Below are 19484 nucleotides of genomic sequence, written 5' to 3' on the forward strand. Positions count from 1 at the left end.
TTACAAAGCCACGCTGAATATCTGGAATCAAACTATGGTTTGCCAAGGAATTATAAATCCTGTCTCGGAGTCCTCTCCAATAATCTGCACACCACAGACATAAGACTGACAGGTCTGTAATTCCCAGGATTATCCCTATTCCATTTCCTGAACAAGGGAATAAAATTTGCAACTCTCCAATCATCTGGTCCAACTCCAGTGAACAGTGAGGGTGCAAAGGTCATCGCCAAAGTGCAACAATCACTTCCCTCGCTTCGTGCAGTAACTTTGGGCACATCCAATCTGGTTCAGCGGACTTATCTATCCTTATCTTTTACAAAATTCTCAGCATATCCTCATTCTTAACATCAATCTGTTCACGTATATCAGCCTGTTTCAGGCTGTCCTCACAAATGTCCCTCTCAGCAGTGAATACTGAGGCATAGGATTCATTGAGGTCCTTCCCTACCTCCTCCGACTTCAGGTACTAGTTCCTCCATTATCCCTGACAGGCCCTACTCTCACTCTGGCCATCCTCTTGTTCCTCACTTAAGTGGAGACTGCCTTACGGTTTTCCTTAATTTTTCCCAACAATGATTTTTCATGTCTCCTTCTAGCTGTCCTAAGTCCACTCCTAAGTTCCTTCCTGGTACTTTCGAGAATCCCTACAGTATAGAAACAGGCCATTTGGCCCAACACCTCCATATCAACCCTGCAAACAGTGTCCCACCCAGACCCATTCCCCCACCCTATTACTCCCCAATTGCCCTGACTAATGCGCCACACCTACACATCCGTGAACACTATGGGTAATTTATCTTGGCTGAGTCACCTGACATGCACATCCTTGGGATGTGGGGGGAAACCGGAGCACCTGGAGGAAACCCACGCAGACACGTGAAGAATGTGCAAACTCCACACAGACAGTCGCCTGAGGCTGGAATCAAAATGGAGTCCGTGATGCTATGAGGTAGCAGTGCTAACCACTGAGTCATCGTTCTGCTCTATGTTAACCTCAAAAAAGCTTTCTGACCCTTGCTTCCTCAACCTAAAATAAGCTTCCTTCTTCCTCTTGATGAGATGTTCGAAATCCCTTCGAACCATGTTAAATGCTTTGCTGTCCATGTGGACAATGTTCACTGGTCTGCCTTCATCGATCTCTTGGCTACCTCCTCAAAGAGTGAATCCGGTTTGTGAAACACGGTTTTCCACTCACAAAGCCATGCTGACTATCTCTAATCAGCCCTTGCCTTTGTTAATATATGTGGTATCTTTTTCTCATAATCTCCTCCAACAACTTCCCTAACACTGGGCTCACTGGGCTGTAATTTCCTGGCTTTTCCCTGCAGCTCTTAAGTGATGGAACAGCATTATCCTCCCTCCATTCTTCCAGCACCACACTGCATCTGTTGATAATATAAATATTTCTATTAGGGGCAGTGCAATTTCTTCCCTAGATTTCCACAATATTCTAGGATGCACCTAATGAGCTACTGAGGATTGATCTAACTTTATTTGTTTTAAGATTCCAGCACTTTCTCTTCTCTGTTGAGGATTCTTTCTAAGACATCACTATTTACTTCCCCATTTTCCCTAACTTCCATGTCTTTCGCCACAGTAAATACTGACAACACTATTTCGTCTAATATCTCACTCATCTCCTCTGGTTCCACACATAGGTGAACTTATTCATATTTCAGAGGCCCTATTCTCTACCAAGTTACTCATTAGCCCTTATTGAAATTTGTGTAAAGGCTTCTGATAATTCAAAGACACCATTTCCCCTGTACCACTACACCCCTTCTATACCCATTCAATTCAGCCATTTATATTCACACAAACCAATTAAATCCAACAGGCTCAAAAACAAAGTCTTTTTTATAAAATGTGTTTCTAAGTGGCCAGTTATTGTATTTTAAAATATCCTTTCTAACAATTTTAATATGCTCCTGACTTAATGTCAGGCTAACACTATTTGGTTTCAGACTGGCAGGAGAAAGGGTTATGGGAGTTCTTGTTCATCAATCTAAAAAGGTTAGCTTCCAAGGTCAGCAAGTAATAGAGAAGTCAAATCAAATGCTGGCATTTATTACAAAGGGAATGGAGTCTAAAAATAGGCAGATCTAGCTAAAATTAGGCAAGGTACAAGTCAGACCACACCTCGAATATTAGGAACAGTTTGAGTGCCCGAAGGAAAGATACTGTCGCATTGGAGGCAGGTCAGAGAAGGGTCACTCGGCTGATCCTGGGAATGGAGGGATTTTCTAGTGAGAAGAGGTGGAGTAGATTGAGGTTGAACCCATTGAAGTTTAGATAATGAGAGAGAAATGGAATGAACCATCCAAGATTCTGAGGGGCTCTGATCGGGCAGATGCTGTGAAGTTAGAAAATAGAACAGTAGAGCACAGCAGCAGGCCCTTCGGCCTACCATGGCTGTGCTGTGCAAGATGTTATTCTAACTCATATCATCTGCCTGCACATGGTCCATTATCCCGTATCCCTGTTCATGTTTCTGTCTAAATGCCACTTTGAAACTTTATTCACATTCTGTTGCTACGACATCCCTCGGTAACCTCCACTCTCTATATTAAAAAAAAGCTTGTCATACACATCTCGTTTAAACGTCCTCTTTCTCACCTTAAACCTATGCACTCTCGTATTTGAAACTTACACATTGGAAAAGAGATTCCGACTATCCACATTATCTATCCCTCTCCGTATGTTATATTCTTGTAACTGGTCACCTGTCAGCCTCTGAGACTCTCGCAAAAAAATCCAACTTTGTTTAATTTCCTCTTACACCTAACACACCATGAAAAACCTAACACAGGCAACGTGCTGATAAACACCTTTTGTACCCTCTCCAAAGTCTCCCCATAATTCCTATTGCGTGGAGATGAGAACTGCACACAGTACTGCAAATGTGGCCAAGCAGAAGTTTAATACAATTACAACATCAGATGCAAACCACTATACCCAACACTGTGACCGATGAAGGCCAGTGTTTTATTTGTATTCTTTCCTGTCTGAAACACTTCTGTTGTCATTTTCAGGGAGTTAATGTCTTGCACCAAGATCTTTCTATTTATCAACTTCCCTCAGTGTCCTTAATTTCCGCTTGAATCTGACATCACCTCACACTTGTCCAGATTAAACTCAATTTGCCATTTCTCTGCACATCTTTCCAACTGATCTGTAAAGCTCTGCAACCTTGGACATTCTTGTTCGTTAACCCCATCTCCACCAATTTTCATTTCACCTCCAATAATTATCTTTGTCATTTCCCTTCGTTTCAGTTGTGTGAGAATCTGGAACCAGAGAACATAAAATCCCATCAAGGGCTCACCTATTTAAGATGGAGATGAGGAGGAATGTCTTCACTCAGAGGGTAGTGACTCTTTGGGAATTCCTGACTGGAGGGGGCTGTCGAGGCTGGGTCATTAAGAATATTTACAGCAGAGATGGTCAGATGTTAATGAATCAGGGAAACAAGGGCTTGGGGAAAAGGCAGGAAAGTAGAGTTGAAGAGTATCAGGTCAGCCATGATCAGATTGAAAGGCAGAGCATCCTCAATGGGCCAAATGGTCTAATTTCACTCCTACTTCTCATGGTCTTAGCTCAAACTGAGCATCTACATTGCAACATTGTGGGTCTCTGCTCAAAAAAACACCTTTAGATTAGGATTTTTAGATATTTATTATTACACAGTATTTGATCTACAATAGACAATTTTGTTGCTGGCTCCTTGATATGATGTTATAGAAAACCATCTCGTATCCAATCCAGGATTCCATCCATTATAGCCCTGATATTCATTAGTTAACCAGTCGGGATGGAGACCACCGTCACCCACAGTAACTGGACTGCCCTTGCTACAAGTATATTCAGTGTCCTGATCGTAACCATATTGACATTACCATCATTTTCTGGTGCCCATAAAATAATTCCTGCTAACCGTTACTGCTGCTTGCTCCACCCAAATAAACTCCAACATTTGATCTTCAGATCCATATGACTGTCTCATTAATGCATTAACATCATCCTTTCTTCACAACTTGTTGCCTTTTTGTATAGATCCAAACAACCCTTCAATATTCCCTTCCCAGCGATGGTGATTCTGCAGCTACATCTCCGGAATGACAGTCCCATCATATCTGTTCACTGTCATTCCATCTGCCTTATGGCGAATACAGGGAGTCATTCCTCAGTAGTCGGGGTTTAAACAGATGGATAAAGGTTACCGAGATAGGGAGGCTTACAGGGACACAAGGATGTTAGAGTTAAACAGAGTACATCTGATCAAGAATGTCAGCGGGACAAAGGTGTTTGGGGATTTGAGGAATTTACAGAGATAGAGGGAGCTGGATTAAATTCTGGAGATAGGGATTGGGATGGGTGTAGGGTGAGGCAGGCAGACTGAGAGGGACAGACAGGGGGTGTTTCCAAGAGAAGTGTCCTAAGAGAGGTATGGAAGGTTGTAGTGACGGAAGACGTTTACAGATATTCGAAGGCTTCTAGGTTCTGAAGGCTCATAGATGGGAAGGCAATGGAGAATGTCAGGTTACTGGGTTAGAGACAATTACACAGATGGGGAGGGTTGCTCAAACTGAAAGAGGTTCCTGTGGTTGGGAGGGTTGGGGGAGAACTAGGGTGAAATGTAAAGAGATTAATTTCTAAGAATTGGAGAAGAATAAGGAGATTATAGGTAGGTTTTGATACTAGATAAACTGGCATTGAAAGTGAGTCTTATCGGAATTGGAGAGTCATAAAGATTGGGGAAACTGCTAAAATTGGGAAATCGCCTGGAACTTCAAGAGATTACCCAACAAGGGAAGATTAAATGGGCTCCATAGATTGGGGGTTTCGAAAGGACTGGAAGAGGTAATACAAATAGAGATGAATTTAGGGGTAGCAGGTGTTTTTGGAGATAGTGAGGGGTTGGAACAGTTTACATAGACATGCACGTTTTTAGGCAGTACTAAGATACACAGGCTTTAGTTAATGCAAGAATGGGAAGCTTAATGGGACTGGAAGACCGAAGAAGGTTACGGACAGTAGTGGTGGCTGCAGATATTAACAGATTACAGAGAGACTTGCAGATTAGAGAGAGTGTGGGCATCAGATTCTGACAGACATTGTAGGAACTGGAGTAGCCTTGGCAAACGGGCAGTTTGCAGTTATAGAAGGTGCTGAAGGGACTGGAAGCAGGAAAAGGTGTGGGGAAGGTTGTGGAGGCTGCTTGTGGTTTGAGAGACGGATGGCTACAGAGACTGCAGGGGATCATATAGACAGGGAGTGTTCTAAGAGCAGGAGAAAGTAGCAGAAATAGAGAAAGTGCAGAGCCTGAAGTAGGTTCAGCAATCAGGAGGTTTCAAGCTGCAGGATAATGTTAACAAAACAGGGGCAGTTGTAGGGATTGGAGGACCATACAAATATAGGGAGAGCTTTTGACACTGCAGGATATATTACAGACATGGGGAGAGTTTCACAACTAAAGGGAATGAGAAACACCAAGAGGCTTTGAGGTTATTGGAGCAGCTTTGACTGCTCCAGGGCGAGATGTGGAGGCTGGAACAGGAGACAAAGTTAGGGAGGGTTTTAAGAATAAGGAGGACCTTTCAGAAAAACGGAGGGATAGAGGGATGGGACATGGTGAGAGTCGGTGAGAATTACGGAAGCTCATGAAGGTAACGGAAATAAATTGTGTAGTCACATGGGGAGGACGTGAAAGATATAAAGATATGTAGTGACTGAAGCAGATTACATGCACAAGGAGGGGAGCAGGGACCAGCAGAGTTTACAGAGATTGAGCGCGCTTTAGAGAGGAAGAGTTTATCATCATCATTAGGATTATAGAGACAAAGTTCCGTGATAGGGACGGTTGAACTGGAAGGTTTCTACAGACATGGAGGATGTTATCAGGTGGAGGGGGTTCCTGAAGTCAGGGGTTCCTTGGGAGATTACACGGATTGTGAGATTCTCAGATAGGAGCCTGACATAGTTTCAAAAACAGGGAGGTATTTCGATCTGGAAGGGATTACACAGATCTGGACAGCTCAATGGAGTGAAAAATTTTTCACAGACAAGGAAGACTCGGAGGAGCTGGAGACGTTTACCCAGATAGGAAAGGATGGAGAGGTTAAAGGCAAATACATTTACATGGAGGGTAGTATTGGTAGGAGGGGCTTACAGAGATAAACAGGACTCTCGGGGTTAACCAGGATGAAGGAATTTAGTTTCTACTGGAGACGTATAGGGATTAGGTTGTTAGAGATTGGAGAACCTGACAGAGATAGAGAGCATTGTGGGGACTAGAAGAGATTCCAAACAGAGGAAAGATGATCGGGAATGGAGGATATTACAGGGATCACTAATACAGCATGGGCCAGGATTGATACCTGGGACCACCTGGGTTGTCTCAGTGAGGACCATACATCAGAGGGGAAAGAAATGTCCGCACAAGATAGTGGGATTGAAGCCTCGAATATAGCTGTTCCTTGCGCAGCAGTGTCCCCACTCCCAGCCCATACAGAACCTCATCACCTCAGGAGATATCACACCCACAGCTTCCAACTTCGTAGTCCGGGAACTCTGCACTGCCCGGTTCAACCTCCTTCCCAAGATCCACAAGCCTGACCACCCTGGCCGACTCATTGTCTCAGCATGCTCCTGCCCAACTGAACTCATCTCTACCTACCTCGACACTATCCTATCCCTCCAGTCCAGGAACTCCTCACATACATTCGAGACACCACCCATGCCCTACACCACCTCAAAGACTTCCGTTTCCCTGGCCCCCAACGCCTCATCTTAACCATGGATATTCAATCCCTCTGCACGTCCATCCGCCATGACTAGGGCCTCCAAGCCCTCCGTTTGTTCCTCTCCAGACGTCCCCAACAGTAACCTTCAACCCATACTCTCATTCGTTTGGCTGAACTGGTCCTCATCCTTAACCATTTCTCCTTTGAATCCTCCCACTTCCTCCAGACCAAAGGGGTAGCCATGGGCACACGTATGGGTTCCAGCTATGCCTGTCTCTTTGTTGGCTACGTAGAGCAGTTGATCTTCCATAATTACACCGGCACCACTCCCCACCTCTTCCTCCGCTACATTGATGACTGCATTGGAGCCACCTCGTGCTCCCGCGAGGAGGTTGAGCAATTCATCAACTTCACCAACACATTCCACCCTGAAATTAAAGTTACCTGGACCATCTCTGACACCTCCCTCCCCTTCCTGGACCTCTCCATCTCCATTAATGACGACCGACTTGACACTGACATTTTTTACAAACCCACCGACTCCCACAGCTACCTGGATTACACATCTTCCCACCTGACCTCTTGCAAAAATACCATCCCGTATTCCCAATTCTTCCGCCTCCGCCGAATCTGTTCCCAGGAGGATCGGTTCCACCACAGAACACACCAGATTGCCTCCTTCTTTAGAGACCGCAATTTCCCTTCCCACGTGGTTAAAGATGCCCTCCAAGGCATCGCATCCACATCCCGCACCTCTGCCCTCAGACCCCACCCCTCCAACCGTAACAAGGACAAAACGCCCCTGGTGCTCACCTTCCACCCTAACAACCTTCGCATAAACCAAATCATCCGCCGACATTTCTGCCACCTCCAAACACACCCCACTACCAGGGATATATTTCCCTCCCCACCCCTTTCCACAAAAACCGTTCCCTCTGCGACAACCTCGTCAGGTCCACGCCCCCAATCAACCCACCCTCCAAGCCTGGCACTTTCCCCTGCCACCGCAGGAACTGTAAAACCTGCGCCCACACCTCCTCCCTCACCTCTATCCAAGGCCCTAAAGGAGCCTTCCACATCCATGAAAGTTTTACTTGCACATCCACTAATATCATTTATTGTATCCGTTGCTCCCGATGCGGTCTCCTCTACATTGGGGAGACTGGGCGCCTCCTAGCAGAGCAGTTTAGGGAACATCTCCAGGACACCCGCACCAATCAACCAAACCGCCCCGTGGCCCAACATTTCAACTCCACCTCCCACTCTGCTGAGGACATGGAGGTCCTGGGCCTCCTTCACCGCCGCTCCCTCACCACCAGACGCCTGGAGGAAGAACGCCTCATCTTCCACCTCGGAACACTTCAACCCCAGGGCATCAATGTGAACTTCAACAGTTTCCTCATTTCCCCTTCCCCCACCTCACCTTAGTTCTAAACTTCTCGCTCAGTAACTGTCCCCTTGACTTGCCCGGCCTTGTCCTACCTGCCTATCTTCTTTTCCAGCTAACCACTCCATCCTCTCCTCCTTGACCTATCACCTTCATCTCCTCTCCCACTCACCCATTGTACTCTGTGCTACTCTCTCCCCACCCCCACCCTCCTCTAGTTTATCTCTCCACGCTTCAGGTTTACTGCCTTTATTCCCGATGAAGAGCTTTTGTCTGAAATGTCGATTTCGCTGCTCGTTGGATGCTGCCTGAACTGCTGTGCTCTTCCAGCACCACTAATCTAGTATTTGGTTTTCAGCATCTGCAGTCATTGTTTTTACCTCGCAGTAATACCACTCGGCCATCGGCTCCCTCCTGTGATCTTCATTATTTGTTGTTTTCAGTTCTCAAGAAATATGTTCTGCATTAATTTTGAACTCTGAAAAAGCATCCACAGTGAACACAAAAACCCACCTCCAGTCATGATGTTTGAGTCTGGATGACTCAGTCAGGCTGGCTGATGAGGCGGAGTTACGCATTTTAATATCTGGCAGTTTCGGCTGGCGTTGGGCTGCTCTCATTCCTTCTGCGATGAAATGAAGAAATGACAGTCGATACTCCCCACTAAGTCTCTAAATTCAATTGCACCGCAACCAAAGTAATTCATTTTAATTCAAAAATGTTTCAGTGAAAGACATTCCAGGAAGCTCACCACCACCTGTCTCAGTTTAATGGGAAATGGGATCAATTTTGTAGCGCCTACTGTCCCAGTGGAAAAGGCCACTGGTTTAAGCCCTTGAACAGGTTATCAGCTGATCTGAGTTTTCAATCTTGTTCTTTGACAGATTGCAACATGTTTTGCACAAGGGGGCATGCAGACAGGGCAAACTTCAATTATATTCAACACAAGAAAAGGCAATTCCATTTAAATGAGGCAGATTAATTGAGATCAGGCCTCAGGTGAGGATACAAATCAGTCAAGTTTGGAATTTCCAGAGACCATCAAGATTGTCCATTCAATTACTGAAGTTTGTCTCAGTATTGCTTTCCCAATCAAACTATTTCAATGCATTATGACACCTCTGGAGGTGGGACAGTTCCAGGCCTTCTGGCTCAAAGTTGGAGACACTACCACAGAATCACAAGAGCACTGTGTTTTAGGCTGAGTAACTGGTGGGTTAATTTGCCCAATTATCTTACTAATCTGGAAGATACTGTTACCATCCTAATGCTGGGAAATAAGCAAGGTATTAATGGGAGCAAAGATGTTACAACAGTCTCTCTGACAAGGGACAAAATATCTTCCATCTGTTGTTTTGTTCATCCTTCGATAGTTTGACATTTTTAAACCTTCTGGTCTACCATCATCTTTGCAGTTTTGTACATCTTTTCTTTCAATTTGATGTCACTCATAATTCCCTCAGCTATGCACCGCTGTTCATCGTGCATTTCTTTCACGAGTTAATATATATTGTTGAGAATAATAAAATAACTGAATATATTCTTCCGCTTTGACATTCTAACTAGAGTCCCATTCCAGTTTAGCGAACTACTACCTTATCCCCTTGTCACTGCCTTTAAGTTTAGATACTAGTTGAAGAGCCAAATTCCTCACCCTAAAGCTAAATTCTATCATGCTGCATTGCATCTTACCAAAAGGGTCTTTTACTTTGAGCTCATTAATCAATCATATTATCAGGTCTAAAATAGCTGTTCCATGATTGGTTCCAGAGCATCTGTTCTGTAAAATTGCACAGAGCAGTCTACCTCAAACTGCTTCAGAAGGTAGCATAAGCTGAGTGCACAATACTATTTTAACTAACAGAGAACCCTCTGAATACCAGGATTCTGTTAGATCCCCAAAATTACTCATAGCAAGGAATCCCTACTTTGTGGAAGCACGCCCTTCAGCCCAACAAATCCACACCAACCCTGCAAAGAGTATCCCAACCATACCTATTCCTCAATGTTTACCCCTGATTAATGCACCGAAACTGTGCATCGCTGGACACTATGGTAATTTACCATGACCAATTCACCGAACCTGCAGTTCTTCGGATTGTGGGTTTGCAGCCCTGGATCGCAGTTGCTTCATGAAGTCTGAATGTTGTTGCCTCTATTAGTCCAACAGCACTGTCACTGACACAGGAGCTGTTCCCCCAGATCGGTTTGTGGAAGTCAGAGATCCTGCTACAACCTGCACACATGCCAACCCAGTCATCTCAATCAGAAAGAATGAGTACAGCACAGATTAGAAGACAAATTGGATCACATTGTGCTTTTGAAATCAGAGGCTTTTGAAATGTTACAACAGTCTTTGTTACAAGGGACAAAGAATTGACCAACTAATAGGACTAAAGGCAGACAGGACCTAATGGCCTGGATCAAACATTTTTAAGGCAACTGACTGCAGAGATATTCAAGGCATCGATTGGAATATTCCAGAATCAGGGGATACAGGAAACATCCAGTGGATTGATGCACCTGTTCAAGAAGGGAAGGGAGACAGAAATCAGGAAACTACAGACGAGTTAGTTTAATATCTGTTTTTGTAATAAAGCAGAGTCGAATATTAAAGTAATAAATAGCAGGACATTTAGAAAAGCTTATCATTAAACATGGTAGACTGGATTTTGGGAAAGAGACACTATGACAAATTTGCGACAGTTCATTGAGGAGATAACAAGCAAGGCTGAGAAAGGGAAATCCAATGATGTTCTGTATTTGGATTTTAGAAATGCAAATGATAAGGTGCTACAGAAAAGTTAATTGCATAATACAGGAGCTCACTGTTTCAGGGGTGACGTTTTGCATGGAGTGAGGATTGGTTAACCACACTGGCTGTTGCTGAGACCTCACTTGGAGTACTGTACGCAATGTTAGCTCCCATATTTAATAAGGGATAAACCAGCATTGGAGACCATTCAAAAAAAGATTCAGCTAGCTACTTCGATGACAAAAAGGTTGACCTATCAAGAATAGCTAAACAGGTTAGGTCATTATACAATAGAATCTCAACAAACAGATTACATACAGTGTGGAAACAGGCCCTTGGCCCAACAAGTCCACACCGATCCGCCGAAGCACAACCCACCCAGACCCATTCCCCTACATTTCCACCTTCACCTAAAACTACAGGCAATTTAGCATTGCCAATTCACCTAACCTGCACTTTTTATTGGATTGTGGGAGGATACCGGAGCACCCAGAGGAAAGCCACGCAGACAACGTGCAAACTCCACACAGAGAGTCACTCGAGGCAGGAATTAAACCCAGGTCTCTGGCACTGTGAGACATCAGTGCTAACCACTGTGCCACCCACATAATATAAGGAGTGATCTTATGGAAACAAGATTCTGAGGAGCTTGACATGGTAGATGTTGACGAGATCTTCTAGCACCAATGAAGTCTCAAACCAAGGGACATTACATAAGGGAACATTCATTTTCTAAAAAATGTAAAGATTTATTTTCTCTCAGTGAATGGCTAGAATTTTCTAGCCCAAACAATTATGAAAGTTAAATGTGGTAGGGGAATGGATCTGGTTGGGTTACTCTTCAGAGGGTTGTGTGGCTTGTTGGGCCGAAGGGCCTGTTTCCACACAGTAGGGAATTTATGATTCTATCTCAAATTATTCTAAAAGAGGGCAGATAGATTTTTGAAGTATTGAGCAGTTGAGGGCTATGCAGATCAAGCATAAAAGAGGTGTTGAGATCTGGGTTGGCCCAGCCATGATCTGATAGAATGGGGGAACAAGCTGGAGGGGATGAATGCCCTACTCCTGCTCCGATTCCTTGAGGCTCCATTTCATGCTTGTTTTATCTCCAAAGAAGAGTGTGATACAATGTGCTGAACAGCTCAGATGTTGTGAAAATGGGGTGTTTATGTACTGGTTCATTTGGCATTGGTTCATCAATCACAGCTATACAGTCATGAGTAGGAAGGCAATTCCCTCCATGAATAAAGGAAATCTACTGCAGAGCTCACACAAAGGGATCCTTCCCCTCAGTAAACTCACCCATCACATGACCCAACATATCAGCAAAAGCAGGACGCAATGCGCATGCTCTAGCCTCCAAAGGGACCCCGGGTGATTGATGTCAGCACCGGACGATTGAAAGGACGGTGAGCGGAGCTGGAGGACCTAGCGGGCGGTTGGTCCTCCAACCAATCAAAGTGAACGAGGGGCAGAACTAGACTAAACATGTGATCACCCTCGCGCGCGGCCTAGAGAAGCTGTAATGAATGCTCGGGAAGTTATGGAGCGAAAGGATACGGTAAGGAAAGAAATAAATAAACAGAGGGAAACGTGAGAAAGACTGTTGCTATCAGCGGAGAGTTTTTACAAGCATGTTGTGCACGTCGGAAAACACAAATTTGAACATCCCAGTCCCGTGTTTGGAGTAAACGGGGCTGCAGGCCTGAGTGAGTGCTGGCATCTTTATTTGGGGCAACGATTCAGTGGACACGTGCGCAGCCGCCATCTTTGTAGGGGGCAAGGTGCAGCCAGGCGCATGTGCAGCCTTTCTCTGGTACAGAGTCATTGGGCAGGATTTACACAGAGCACATTCAATCTCAGAGAATTGGATGTTTATTTCTGGATTTGTTTCGTCATTCATTTAAATGACTTGCTATCGTAACTGAGTTTGCATGTCATTCAAAATTGGAGATATTGTGCATAGTGAAGAAGGTTACTTCAGGTTCCAGTGAGATATTGATCAGATACGGATTAATTTAGATAAATGTGAGATGCTGCATTTTGGAAAAGCAAGTCAGGGCAGGACTTATACACGAGGGGAAAGTGAAGACTGCAGATGCTGGAGATCAGAGCTGAAAAATGTGTTGCTGGAAAATCACAGCAGGTCAAGCAGCATCAAGGGCTCATGTCCGAAACGTCTATTCTCCTGATCTTTGGATGCTGCCTGACCTGCTGTGCTTTTCCAGAAACACATTTTTCAGCCCAGGACTGAAACACTGAATCGCAAGGCCATGGAGACGCTTGCAGAACAAAGAGACCTTGGACTGCAGGATCATAGTCCTTGCAAGTCAAGTTGCAGGTAGATAGGATGATGAAGAAGATGTTCAGTGTATTTTCCTTTATTGGTTAGAGCATTGAGTATAGGATGTGGGAGGTCATGTTGCTGTACAGGACATTCGTTAGGTCACTTTTGGAATATTGTGTGCAATTCTGGCCTGCCTCCTATCGAAAGGGTGCTGTGAAAATTGAAAGTTTTCATAAAAGACTTACAAGGATGTTGTTAGGGTTGGAGGATTTGAGTTGTAGGGTGAGGCATAAAAGGCTGCGGCTGTTTTCCCTGTAGTGCCATAGGCTGAGTGGTGATGTTATGGAGGTTTATACAATCATGAAGAGCATGAACAGAGTAAATGAACAAGATGTTTTCCCTGGAGTAGTGGTGTCCAAAAGTAGAGGACATTGCATGAGGGTGAACGGGGCAAAAATTCAAAGGGGCCTAAAGGAAAACTCTTTCATGCAGTGGGTGGAATGAGCTGCCAGAGGAAGTGGTGGAGGCTAGTACAATTAAAACTTGTTGAAGGCATCTAAATAGACACATGATCTTATTAGGAAGCGTTTACAGGGATATGGGCCAAGTGCTGGCAAATGGGAATAGATTAGGTTCGGATACTTGGTTGGCATGGGTGAGTTAAACCGAAGGGTCTGTATCAGTGCTATACATCTCGATGACAGTGGGATCATAACAGCTTATACAGCTTTGCTTCATCTCTGGGCTCCCTTATGAGCACTTTGTCAATATCTAACTTGCTCAGTATCGAACAATGGGTGTATTTTTGGTCTGTTTAGTATTTTACGATTACTTTTACAGACATTTTTGTAAATTAATTTTTCACTGCCGCCCAGCTCCTGACCATGTGCTGCTTATTAGTTTTTTTCTGGAAAATCTTTGACAGTCAAGAATTCTTTTTTCCAATAAGCAAGTGTATTTTCCTTCCATTTCTAACTATCTCATTCTGCACCATTTTCATTCCCTGTGATCCATTTTGCACTCCCTGAAACATCAACTGTGTTCCTCCTTCCACAGATACCAGTGATTAATGTCAAAGCCCTGTTGCCTGTGGAGAGGGTGATGTTTGACTTTCTTGTACAGCTGCAGTTTGTGTGGTGAAGGTGCTCCCACAATGTGGTTGGGTAAGAGACATTACAGAGTATTCAATACAGAAACAGTGATGATTTGAAGATAATGTCCAAATCAAGAACAGTTTGTAGTTTTATTATCCTGCCTATAATTTCGCAAAAATATTATTGAGAATTTTAAACATAAGGCCAGAGAAGGATGATATTCAGTCAAGTGACCAAAAGCATTGCCAAATAAGCAGGTTTTGAGGAATGTCTTAAAGGGGGAAAGCAGACCTGTGAGGTTTTAGCTGCGAATTTCAGACCTTGTTGCTTTGGCAACTGTAAAAGCAGCCACACAGGTGCAGTAATGAATTAACAGATCATTGAGAGTCTCGAACAGAATGGGTTGTCGAGGTCTCAAAGGGTTGAGATGCAGCGAGCTAGGGATGATCACAACCACGAATTAAATCAAGAGTGAGAATTTTAAATTGAGGGATGTCGGCCGGATGCTGGCAGGTGAGACGAGATTGGGTTGGGATATCTGGTCAGCATGGACGGGTTGGATTGAAGGGTCTGTTTCCATGCTGTACATCTCTTTGGCTCTATCGTTGATTATGAATAGGAGCCTTTCGATGGATCAACAAGTTTTGGTACGAGGGAGTACTTGGGCAGCAGAGATTTAGTTTTTCTTGAGATTACAGGGAGGTTGAATGTGGGAAGCTGGCCAGGAGTATGTTTGGATAATGAAGTCTGGAGATAACACAAGATGGATGAGAGTATATGAGCTGAGACAAGGGTAGAATCAGCTAGAATTAGTGATCTTGGAGTGGGACTGGGCTGTCACCCTCACCTCACCTCTGGGATTCACCTGGTTGTCAGGTTGTGAATCAGGGCGGTAACACAATCGGGAGCTGAGTGGTCCTGGTGGAGCCTAAAATGAGTGTCACTCAGCTGGCTGTTGCTGAGCAGCTGCTGCTTGGTAGCCCTGTTGATGACATTTTCCATCACTTTACTGCTGATCGAGTGTGGACTGATGGAGGGAAATTGGCTGGGTTGGATTGCCCTGTGTTTTTGTGTTGAACATCCCTGGGCAATGTTTCACATTGTCGGTAGATGCCAGTGCAGGAGCGGTACGTGACTTGGTGGGTGGCAAGTTCTGGAGCACAACCTATCAGTGTTATTGCCAGAATGTTACCAGAACCCATAGCCTTTGCACTACTTAACCATTTCCTGATGTTATTCAAACTCAACCGAACTGGCTTCAAACTCACATCTGTGATGTTAGAAACCACTGGAGAAGGCTAAGATGGATCATCCCACTTTGCACTTCTGGCTGAAGATTGCAGCAAATGCTGTCATCTTATCTGGTGCATGGGTGTGAGGCTCCTCCATCGGTAAGGGTGCGGATATCTGTGATGCTTCCTGCAGTGAGTTGTTTAATTGTTCATCACCGTTCACAACTGGGTGTGGCGGAACTGCAGAGCTCCAATCTGTTCCGTTGGATGTAGCATCCCTTAGCTCTGTTTCTTGCTGCTGATGCTGTTTGATATGCAGGTCGTTCTGTTTGGTAGCTTCACCAGGTTGGCACTTCATTTTTAGGTCTGCCTGGTGCTGCTCATGGCATGCCATCCTTCCCATTGTGATGGGTGAGAGCAGGATTTACAAACCCATGAGATTACAGATTGTGCTGGAGTACAGTTATGCTGCTGTTGATGTCCCACAGTGCCTCAGAGATACCCAGTTTGAGATCCGACATCTCTTCAAAGTCTGTCCCAATTAGAACGGTGATAGTGTCACTCAACACAATGGAGGTTTTTCTGAACTTTAAGCCAAGACTTGTGTCTCCAAAAGGAATGTGTGATGGTCGCTCGTACTGATACTGTCATGGACAGATGTATCTGCAGCTGGTCAATTCATAACAATGAGATCAAGTATGTTTTTCCCTCTTGTTGGTTCCCTCACCACCCGCTGCAGTCTCAGTTGAGCAGCGATATATATCCTTTAGGACCTGGCCAGCTCAGTCAGTAATTCTGTTACAGAGCTAGTCTCGATTGTTGACATTGAAATCCTTTACCCAGAGTACATTTGACACCATTTTATTGCCTCAGTGCTTCCTCCAAATGTTGTTCAACATGAAGGAGAAGTGATTCATCAGCCAAGGGTGGATGGGACGTGGTAATCAGCAGGAGCCATGAGACTTCCTGGTCTCCGGAGTCAATACTGAGTACTCCCAGGGCAAATCCTCCCTGTCTGTACACCACTGTGCCACCACCTCTGCCTGGTCTGTCCTGCCTGTGGGACAGGACATATCCAGAGATTTCTGGAGAAAGTGAAGACTGCAAATGCTGGAGATCAGAGTCAAGAGTCTGGTGCTGGAAAAGCACAGCAGGTCAGGCTGATGAAGTGTTTTTTGCTCGAAACGTCGATTCTCCTTCTCCTCGGATGCTGCCTGACCTGTTGCGCTTTTCCATCACCACACACTCAATATCTTGGGATGGTGATGGTGGTGTCTGGTCATTGTCTGTAAGGGTTGATTTCATGTGTATGAGTATGTCAGGCTGTTCCTTGATTGGTCTGTGAGACAGCTCTCCACATTTTGGCACCAAACTCCAGATGTTAGTGAGGAGGACGTTGCACCATCGAGAGGGCTGATTCTGTGGTTGTATTAAATGGTGCCTTCTGAGATGCCGAGTGGTCCATCCAGTTTCATTCCTTTGTTGAGACTTTGCAGTGATTAATACAGTGAGTAGTTTGCTGGGCCACGATCAGATTGGCAGGATGTTTTTCACCATTGAGAATGGTTCTATAGAGATCAGGAGATTCCTAATTCCAGTTATTTTTTCTTGAATTCAGATTCCACCATCTGCCAAGATGGGATTCAAACCAGGACTTCAGTCGTTTGTTTTAATATTTTGGATAAAATTTAAATACATTAGGTTTGTTCACTCACTTTAAGTATCACTTACCCAGGTTTTGTTTCTTTGTGAAACACTGTCCATTATTCTGTCTCCTCCATACTTCTCTCCAACAACAAGAGTTTGGAGCACATGGAGTTTTTCTGTCACTAAGACTGAGATAATCCGATCTGGAGCTTCCCTCCCTCCCACTAGCCCGCCAAGCCAAACTGCGTCACGTAGTGTTCCTAGTTTTTGTCCTAAACCTACATCTTCCTCCAGTCTCTTGTCAAGCCTTATCAGAGCTCACCTTGACCCTTTACCCTAATCTCACTAAACTACAGACTTTCCAACTCTCTTTCCTCCTCATCATCAGTCCCCCTCACCGATTCACAGATATTTTTCCTTGTTCTGTCTTTTCTGGTTATGCCCTTCTCTCCCAAGATCCTGCTACATCTCCACTCTCCCTTTCCTTTCTGAATTCCTTGCATTTGGTGTCCTTGGTCCCTTCTGTATCTCACGTACATATTGCCAGAAGGTGACATTGTGCAAAAGTGCCATGTTGGGTTTCACATGTACACTGACGATGCCCAGCTCTCCCTCCCCATCATCCCTCTCCACTACTCCACTGTTATTCAGTTATCAAACTGCTTACCACATTCCCACTACTCGATTAGGTGCAGTTTCCTCCAATGAAACATTGTAATGGTTAAACCCATTGCCTGACAAATTCCTTCCCCTAACTGCTAAGCCTCTCCCTCTCACTGGGCACTATGCAGCAGAACTACACCCTTCACAGTATTGCAGTTATATCTGACCCCAAGCTAACCTTCTGATCAGGCATCTACACAATCCCAAACACCAGGAATTCCAATCTCTTAAACGTTGCTTGTCTCCTCCTTACCCCAGCTCCATTGCGACTGAAACCCCTTACCCGTGTCTGTGTTGCCTTAAACGTGACGAATCTGAAACAGAACCCTTGATTCTGTGACTGACTCAGAATCTGGTTTCAAACTCCCCTCTCAGTATTTACCCTCAGACACATCAGTATTTATTCTGACAAACCCCTTAAGAATCTGGTGGTGTGGTCTGATCGTAGATGGTGGAAATGGCAGAGGATGATGTGTTGTATCTGGGTGGAAGGTAAGGACTGGGGGGGGGGTGAGGGGGGAGGTGTTCTATCCTTGTTGCAGTTGGAGGTGTGGGTTTCAAAGGCAGAGGTGCGGGAAGTGGAGGGGATATAGTGGATGGTGTTGATCACATGGAGGGGAAATTGCAGTCCTTGAAATACGGGGCCATTTGGTATGTTCTGGCCTCACTGGAACACTGCAGGAAGCATGAGACAGAGATGTTGGCCAGGGAACAGGCTTGTGTGTTAAAGTGGTAGGCAGCTGGAAGCTCAGGGTCTGTTTTTGCAGCAGAACGTAGATCATCAGTCGCCATTTCCGCCACCTCCACTGAGATGCTGCCAGACACGGGTTCCTGTCCCCTCCATTAACAGATATGCACCCCCCCCCCCCCCCCCCCCCCCCAGCCAGATCGTAATCCACTCCTTTTTCTTTCCAAATGTTCTGGTCTCTCTTTTGGTTTTGTCCCTGCCTATTATTTACTCTTTAACCCCTATCTCCTGCAGTACAAAGATCTGCAGGTTAGTTGAATTGGCCAAGCTAAATTTCCCATAATGCTCAGGAATGTGTAGGTTGGGTTCATTAGTCAGGAGAAATATACAGTAATATGGCAGGGGAATGGGTCTGGGTGGGATACCCTTCGGAGAGACGCTGTGGAGCCTTTGGGCCGAATGGTTTGTTTCCACACTGTCAGGATTCTAATTTTCCCAGCTCCCATCGGTTATGAGGAAGGGCCACTGGACAGATTCTGTTCCCAGATGCTGCCAGACCTGCTGAGCTTTCCAACCACCTTCTGGTTGTTGTTCCTGATTGACACCATCCATACACCTTCTGGGTTTGATTCAGACAGGGGGAGGATCCCACCACTGACCTCACAATGGGGTCAAGCTGATTGGTGGAAGTTTCAGACCAAAAGGAAAAGGTGGTGGGAGTGGTGGACCAAGTGGAACCAGCTGGTCATCCAAACAATGGGAGTGAATGAGGGGCGTGGCCAGTGGGATGACACGTCACCAGTAACTCTGCCTGTGCAGCGCCACGTGACACGGCCGTCGGTGAATGTGGGAGACGCAAACAGGGAAGGGGAGAGTGGCCTCAGAGACAGGGAGATAATGAGTCACTTTAGACTGGGAAGTTTTAATAACACACTGTGTGGTTGGTAAATCTGAATTAGAAACTCTTAATCCCGCATTTGCAGCAGAT

The sequence above is a fragment of the Chiloscyllium punctatum genome, chromosome 16, assembly GCF_047496795.1.
Source record: "Chiloscyllium punctatum isolate Juve2018m chromosome 16, sChiPun1.3, whole genome shotgun sequence".
NCBI classification, from domain to species: Eukaryota; Metazoa; Chordata; class Chondrichthyes; order Orectolobiformes; family Hemiscylliidae; genus Chiloscyllium; species Chiloscyllium punctatum.